Source organism: Puma concolor, chromosome B4 (assembly GCF_028749965.1).
Source record: "Puma concolor isolate L17-30 chromosome B4, mPumCon1.1.hap2, whole genome shotgun sequence".
Taxonomy (NCBI): Eukaryota; Metazoa; Chordata; class Mammalia; order Carnivora; family Felidae; genus Puma; species Puma concolor.
In genome coordinates, this window is record NC_141673.1 from 141220704 (window position 1) to 141229471 (window position 8768).

The following is an 8768-nucleotide window of genomic DNA, read 5'->3' on the forward strand; positions in this document are numbered from 1 at the left end:
GAAACCACTTGACTTAGATTCGTCTCAAACACTTCCGATTCACCGGACGCAAGGCAGTAAAGCCGAAAGACATCTGGAAGCAGTGTGATGCGACAGTGTGTCCCCCCGGGTGCGAGGGTTGGGGGGGATGGGGGACAGAGCCCTGTGGGTGAGGCAGCTGTAGACCAGGAGCCAGGCTCCGGAAGGAGCTTCTCCTGCAGCTCACTGGGGCCAGAGGCGGTTCTATCTGGGAGTATTTGTGACATGTGCTATGTCCGAATTCTGCAATTTGCCTTCCAGAAACGTTTAGGTCACTTCTTGACCAGAAACTGAAAGGACACTCTTCACAAAGAATGGATCACGGTATGCCCGCACCTGAAATTCTGCACTGTCGGAAGCTGATGAGGAGTTTCCAGCCAACCCTGGTTCATGCCGGCAGGGCCGTGGATATGCCTGGAAGCCTCCAGAACAAAGGTGGTAAACAAATCGTGCGTTAAAGGGTCACTTTCAGGAAGCACGTGGAAAAGCTCAGAAGGTGTTTTTGGCGATAGAAAGAGTGGGTTTTCGTCCCTGCCCAGAACTATACACACGAGGCTGATCCCTGAAGCAGAAGGTCTCCTAAGGGGCCTGGCGTGAAATGCCAGCCTGATAATTGTCACCATGAGTCACTTGGTTCACGGTATCTTTCAGGTCCAGTTGGCAAATGTGCTTGGGAGGAACGATCTTTGATTGAGGTACACAAATTAGCATTTCTTCTCCTTCTACAGAAGGAGGGAGACAGCTCTGACACACGAAACAAGTGGAAGAATGTGTTGAAAAGAGGGATGACTCTGTCTTCAAATACACAGATTTTTTTTCCTGGCTTTTCGAGACCCCGGGGATGAATGTGCAAGAGGTACTCACATCAACAATGGTTTTGCATGAATTGTACTTGTATTTAAAATACGATCACCTTTAAAACTAAGTGGGGGGAGTCAGCCTACAAACAACACATAGCTCAGCGGTGCTCTGGGCAGAAGTTGGGCACATCCAAGCGTGAGAATATAATCTGTCTTTCTTGCATTTCTGCAGAGCAGAACGGCCTCTGACTGTTCAGACCCCTTCTGAAGACTGCTTCTCTACCTTCCTTCACAAAGCGTTTTGGCAGGTTTGAGTTTCTGGCTGAGTGGTTCTGCTACTGTGCTTCCCATTCAGGATTTTCTATCAAGTTCTACTGTCTTGCTCATCAGAACCAGGATACTTTATTAGACTTGTATTTGTCACTTCACGTTTTAGAAGTTCAGAAAGGGTAGCAGGTGAATAAATCTTTTTCTAAAGGAAAAGAATATTAGATTTTGGGGGGGGGTTTCATCACTGATAAAAGCATGGAGGAAGTTTCTCTTTTTTTTTTTGGGTTAAAAATCGATTTTTCATGCCATTTACCTAAAATACCATATAGGGTTATGGGATGACAAAGCATCTGTCAAAGCGCAGCACTTATGTAAATAATAGGAGGAAATCTGGGAGTGAGATGTGTCTGCTTGGAGTTTCGTTGGAACGTCTGGCTCTTGTACTGGGCGCCCGGCTTCACGCCCCTGGCTTCGTTTCACTTGAGCCACATCCATCTGACAGCCTCTCCTGGCCCCTCACGCTGCTGAGAAATAAAATTCCATTTCACATTCACAGCGTCCATCACTCCATCAAGTAAAGCAAATACCATGGCCTTTGTAAGAACTTAACGCACAGACTTTTATGGACCTGGGTCACATCATGTTTCCTACAACCTCCCGTCAGGGACCTGGTCTCCAGTGATTAGGCTGTGACACGTATTTAATCCTGCCCCCGGCACCAGCGACACACAGGAGAGACTCAGTATTTCAGCTTCCTCAAGGAGAACACAAACACAAGAACAACAAGGGAAACCATTTAAATTATTTAGAAGAAAGGTACTTCAGGGCTTTAAAACTACTAGTCACAGAACTGTATTACTGTTAAAGAATAATGAACATTTAAGACTTCGTATAAAGCCACGGTAATCGAGACAGGGTGGTATTTATGAAAGGACAAACATAATACTGGAACAGAATAGACCCTCATAAATACAGGTGACTAGTCTTTGACAAAAAAGCAAAGGCAGTACATCAGAGCACAGTCTTTTCCACAAAGGGCACAGGAACAACTGGGTGTCCACATGCAAAGAAATGAGTCTAGACCCGGACCTTCCAGCCTTCACGAGAATTAACTCAAGATGGATGGCAGACCCAAACGTAAAATGCAAAACTATAAAACTCCTGGAATGTAGAAGGAAGTCCAGGGGACCTCAGCTTGGATGATGACATTTTAGATCCAACACCAAAGGTGCAATCCATGAGAGAGAATGGACAGGCTGGACATCATTAAAATGAAAACCTTCTGTTCTGCCAAAGACACGGTCGAGAGAATGAGACAAGACACAGACTAGGAGAAAACACTTGCACAAGACACGTCTGGTAAAGGACTACCATCCAAATACAGACACACACACACACAGACTTACAACTCAACCGTGAGAACACAAACAACCAGATTAACAAATGGGCCAAAGACCTAAAGGGCACCCCACCAAAGATGGCATTCACGTGGCAAGTAAGCACATGAAAAGACGCTCTCCGTCACATGTCGTCGGGGAAATGCAAAATAAAATGACTGATATCACCACACACGTATGACGACGTCCCAAGTCTGGGAAACTAAAACCACCACGTGCTGATGAGGACGTGAAGCAACGAGGATGCTCAGAGCCGGTGGGAACACAAGATGGCACAGCACCTGGGAACAGTTTGGTGGTTTCTCGCGAGACATACTCTTGGCATACGGTCTGGCAATCACTCCCCTTAGTGTGCACGAAAGGAGCTCTACACTGATGTGCACACAAACACCTGCACGGGGATTTTACGGCAGCTTTACTCATAACTGCCAAAATTTGGATGCAACCGAGAGGTCTTTCAGTAGGTGATGGATAAGTGAACTGTGGTCCATCCAATGATTATTCAAAAAGAAATGAGCTCTCAAGCCAAGACATGGAGGAAGCTTAAATACTTATTACTAAGTGAAAGAGTCCAATCTGAAAAGGCTCCATACTGTAGGATTCCTACCACAGGACATCCTGGGAAAGACAACTTTGGAGACAATAAAAAGTCAAAAGATCAGTGACTATCAGGCGCCGGGATGAGACTCTCAAGGCAGTGACACTGCTGTGTGTGATCTTGTAACAATGGATACTGTCATTATACACTTGTCCAAACCCATAGAATGTACAGCAGGTGTGAGCTCTAATGTCAACTATGGACTTTGGGTGATAATGACGTGATATTGTAGGTTCATGGATTGTAACAAATGTATCATCAGGTGGGGGACGTTGACCAGGGGTGCTGGGGTTATATGGGAAATATTTGTATCTGCCTCTCAATTTTGCTGTGAACCTAAAACTGCTCTAAAAATTGTTTATTATTTTCTAATTGCAACCACTTAAGGTCCTGGTCTAGACTTTCACTGGACAATGGATCTCCATCCCACATAGATGCTCTCTCTCTTGAACAGGGGTTTACAACCTGGAGACCATGGTTTTCACTTCCAGGTGAGGCTGACATGATGAATCAGATTTTGGAAACTCACCTCACAGAACGGGAAAGAAACCGGAGATACACCAGGAACTGGCAGAACTTATCTTTGAAAAATCATGCCTTTCAGGTTTTCATCACCGGTCAGACTACATCAGGCCTGCTACTGGGGAAAGGATCAGCGGACACTGTCCTGAGTTTTTCCAAAGCACTTTTGCTGGAGTTTCAGAGCAGTGCAGATGTGTGCCTCTGGGGTCCTTCCTCAGATCCTGCTTCAATCAGCCGAAACGCTGTGGCGATGAGACACAAGGTTTACTACCTCGGACACGGTATGTGTTGGTATGTAAAACAGTGAGCTATGGATTTTCTGACCTTACAATTACTGTCCTGTGATGGCATTGAGAATAACAGTGCAGAGGGTGAAGGCTTAGCGGGTGTGTGAGTGCGTGGCTCTTCGCAAATTAGAAGAATAAGAATTTTTATAGAAGTTGTGACTATGATAAAAGTCAGAGTTTGTAGGGGTACCTGGGTGGCTTGGTTGAGCGGCCGACTTCAGCTCAGGTCAGGCTCTCGCGGTTCGTGGGTTCGAGCCCCATGTCGGGCTCTGTGCTGACAGCTCAGAGACTGGAGCCCGGAGCCTGCTTCGGATTCTGTGTCTCCCTCTCTCTCTGCCCCTCCCCTGCTCATGCTGTCTCTCCTCTCTCAAAATAAACATTAAAAAAAATTCATTAAAGTCAGTTTGTAAATTGGAAGAGAAAAATCAGACTGAAATGCAGATATGTAGAGACTGTAGGTGATTTTAAATTTACATTTCTACTTTTATATTTAGTGTTATGTATATATTTTTATATTTCCTAAAATGACTATGCTTTTTTATCAGGGAAAAAAAACTTCATTGTATATAAACTACCTTTATATACAGTGTTGTTACACATAATATTCTTTAAGTATGTTTCCGTTTTGCTAAAATGTATAAAGACACGTTATAAATAGCACACAGGTATAACCATACAAACGTGCTGATAACGTACTTAGATAAGCACAGAAATTGTTGCTGTAAGCTGAACATCGAATGTTATTAGCATACGTCATTTCCCTGAACATAATCACCCTGATGTGTACGTGAATCCAATAGAATCAAGATTAGAATTTTAATAAATTACATTAATAAACTGTCAAAATTATACAGGTCTTCTTTTAGCTTTATATTAATTTTTTTAATGGAAATGCTTTCTAAAGCATTTCTCACATCAGGCTGGTTTTATAATTTTGGGACTCTGGGTATAAAGTGGGAGACTGGGATTATAAACTTGGATATGCGTATTCTTACCCGCCTGCGTGTATTACTGGAATCCGACATCCAGATGAGCACAACAGCAGCATCTCTACACCACAGACCCAGGTTGGAACAGTCCTCCTTGAGTAAAATCAAAAAGATGCCCAGTTTGCGTGTGGCCTCCAGCAAAAGGAGATCTTCAGGTAAGCGACACGTGACCTCTAGGACTAAGGTTTATGAGAAGGACCTGGCAAAGATCAGTGGGGACACAAGACGTGGAGAGCCAGGAGGGGGCAAAACCAGGCACCAGCTGGCTGGTGGTGAAGAGTCCTGGAGAGGCCTGGCTGGTCCTCAAGAGTCTCACACGAACCCTCACGAGATCCCATTTTACACTGCCACTTAGAGAAAGCTCAGGAAAGACGGAAAAACAGAAGTACAGTTCATCAGGGAACAACTGACCCGACGTAAATGTTATAACCCACACCATCTTGACTCTAAATAATTACCCGGGAGCTTTGGAATCGGCACAGGGAAGAAACGTCAGCCCCGCTCTCTCCTCCTGCCCCATTCCGAGGGGGGCTGCTGGGGAGGCCATCTGGGGGGCTTCGTTCCTGGGCCTCTGCAGTCAGGCGGGGCCGAGTGACAGAGAGGGGCTTGTGCGTGGTGGACACGGGGATATACACCAGTGCGGGTGGGCCACCAGACCCCAGCGTTCCCTCGTCTCCCACCCCCGGCTGGGCATGAACACCGGGCTGGAAAGGTGAAGGAACAGCCACCAGCCTGGGCCTGAGTTATTCCACGATCAGGTACCACTTGCCCAAAGTCGTTAACAGGCCCAAATTAATATCAGAGGCACTTAGGACACCCGGGGGCTCAGACAGGTTGAGCGTCCGACTTCGGCTCAGGTCACAATCTCGCAGTTCATGAGTTCAAGTCCCGCATCAGGCTCTGTGCTGACAGCTCGGAGCCCGGAGCCTGCTTCGGATTCTCTCTCTACTCCTCCCCTGCTCAGGTTCTCTCTCAAAAATAAACATTAAAAAAAAAAAAAAAAAAGCATTGGAGGCACTTACATTTCAAGGTTTACGACAGCATCCAGAACTCACTCATGTAAACGTGGGAAGTAGAGTGCCGACATGGAAAGACGCTGAGGGACACGGCGTTGATGTCAGCCAGAGGCGTAAGGCACTGGTTCGAGATCGGTGTTGCACTGTGGCCAAAGCATTTGGTGAGTCTGCACAACCAGAGGCTGGCCAGGCCCAAAACTCTCAGGAAGAGACCAGAAAACAACCGCATCAGCATGTGCCGGTTGGTGCTGGCTGCATTCAGTCTGGGTTAGAAAAATCAAATGAATTCAAACACGAATCAGCAGCTCCCCATCAGAAGTGAAGAAAACACGGAGACCAAACGCTGGGGGCCCTGCAGGGTTGGAAAAGGTGGTTGCTTTGAGGACCCAGTGAAAGGGCAAAGTGAGAAAGGTTTCCAGTGACCCCTCGTGGGCTAAGCCAGGAGGCTGAGATCAGACAGAAGGCGAAGCTGCCTCACCTGCTTGCCCCCTACCTCCCAGCCTCCTCCGCAGCGGGGTGGCTGTGTGATTCAGTCCCTCCACTGGAAGGTAGACAGGTGGGTGCCAGCACCCCAGACCGGAGCCAGCATGCTTTCATCCCACCCTCTGCTGCCAGAATGTCAACGCCCAGTGTGGTCTGAGAAGGCAGAAGTGCCTCTGTCATTCTGGGTCCCTGAGTGTCTGTGTGGAGCAGAGACCCACCCCACGGTGGGTAGACTCCCACCTACTTGGCGTTAACTCTGATTGTGTCAAGCCAGTAAATCAACTAACACTCAAATTCCCAACACTAACGACACGGACTTCTCTCACAAAGGTTTTTAAATTGTAAAAATGGACAAGCAACATTGAGTTCACCCATGTGCTGTTTAAATACGCGTATGTCCGGGAGATCGCTGAACGCGTCATGCCAGCAGGGGGATACCATTTATTTACAATTGTTGGGACTAATTCTTGTTTTGTGTTATTTTCTAAATTGTGAATAAAGCCATTTCAGAGTAATTTCCACAATGACAATTTGTATTCAGTAAATACCGTTATTTAAAATAAAGATCCAGGGCGCCTGGGTGGCTCAGTCAGTTAACCGTCCGACTTTGGCTCAGGTCATGATCTCAGAGTCTGAGTTTGAGCCCCATGTCGCACTCTGTGCTGACAGCTCAGAGCCTGGAGCCTGCTTTGGATTTTGTGCCTCCCTCTCTGCCCCTCCCCCACTCACACTCTATCAAAAAATAAACAATTTTTTTTTTTTAAATAAAGATCCTCCTAGAGAACACAAAATGCCACACATACATATTTTTGTCTTTGTTCATTCTGCCACAGGTGAACCACTGTCTCCACAAGTTAACCAATCAGCAAAGTCCACGAAGTCCCACCATTTTGTTTCCTCTCCTGCTTTTCATGCCTTGGTTCCTTCAGATCCTCGTATTATCACTATTTTTTTTTTTTCACCGTAAGTGCACTCTTCCATCCCCATCACCTATTTCCCCATCCCTTCACCCACCTATCCTCTGGTGACCACTAGTCTGTTCTCTAGAGTTGAGTGTTTCTTGGTTTGCCTCTTTTTTCCCAACATTTGTTTTCTTAAATTCCACATTTAATAAATCACATGGTATTTTTCTTGGACTTATTTCACTTAGCATTACGCTCTCTAGCTCCATCCATGTGGTTGCAAACAGCAAGATTTCATTTTTATGGCTGAGTAATATTCCTGCATGTGTATAGGTTGTTTCATTTTAACTATTACAGATAATACCACAGAAAACACAGGGTGCATGTATCTCTTTAGTGTGTGGTTTTTTGTTTTTTTTTTTTTTTGGGTAAATACCCAGTAGTGCAATTCCTGGATCATAGGGTAGTTCTATTTTCAACTGTTCCACAATGGCTGCACCAGTTTGCATTCTCACCAAAAGTGCACAAGGGCTTGTTTCTCTCCACATTCATGCCAACACCTGTTTTGTTTCTTCTAGCCATTCTGACAGGTGTGAGGTGATATCTCATTGTGGTTTTGATTTGCATTTCCCTGATGATGAGTGGTGTGGAGCATCTTTTTGTGTGTCTGTTGGCCATCCATAGGTCTTTGGAGAAATGCCTGTTCACGTCTTCTGCCCATTTTCAAACAGGGTTGGTTTTTGGGTGTTGAGTCAGTTCTTTATAGATTTTGGACAGTAGCTCTTTATTGTACATGTCATTTACAAATATCTTCTCCCATTCAGTAGGTTGCCTCTTAGTTCATAATATTTCAATAGTTACTTTTCAGTCTACACTACATAAAAGGTGAACAACAACAGAGATGGATGAGAGCAAGTCATGGTGTGAAGGTATCCTAGATGAAGAGACAGACTGTCTGGAATCTGTAAAGCACCCTTGTCGGTGAAATGGCTGCTTCAGCTAAGTCTTAGTCATTGCTTTCATTCTGGAGGGTGACGGCATTATCTAGTCATTAACCTACAAACTTTTTTTAAATATTTTTGAGAAAGAGGCGGGGGAGAGAGGGAGAGGGAAAGAGGGAATGCAAGCAGGGAAAAAATGGAGACAGGAGAGAGGGAGACACAGGACCCAAAGCAGGCTCCAGGCTCTGAGCCTGATGCAGGGCTCAAGCTCATGAACCGGGAGATCATGACCTGAGCTGAAGTCAGATACTCAACCAAATGAGTCACCCAGGTGCCCCTACATGCATACATTTTAAAACAGAAGAGTAGACTTGGTGGCCTAAGAATCCTCCTGGCAACAGATGAGGCACCTAGCAAATATGGTTGGTGGGACAGGACTGCTGGGCTTGTTGGTTTGGGGGGGAGGCTTGCTACCAGAGTGTAATGGATTTGCTTTGAGAGGGGCTACCCTGTCCCTGCTACATTCAAACCCCGTCTGTCATCTC

At 45.8% G+C, this 8768-nt stretch overlaps 1 long non-coding RNA gene across 1 annotated transcript; it reads right to left on the bottom strand.

Annotated features, from left to right (window-relative positions):
* Positions 1–893: 893 nt before the first annotated feature.
* Positions 894–2373, bottom strand: LOC147579566 (uncharacterized). Its single transcript, XR_015253195.1, has 2 exons — positions 1717–2373; positions 894–1612 (listed from the first exon to the last, which is right to left on the bottom strand). It is a non-coding gene; the product is annotated as an uncharacterized LOC147579566 (long non-coding RNA).
* Positions 2374–8768: the final 6395 nt, after the last annotated feature.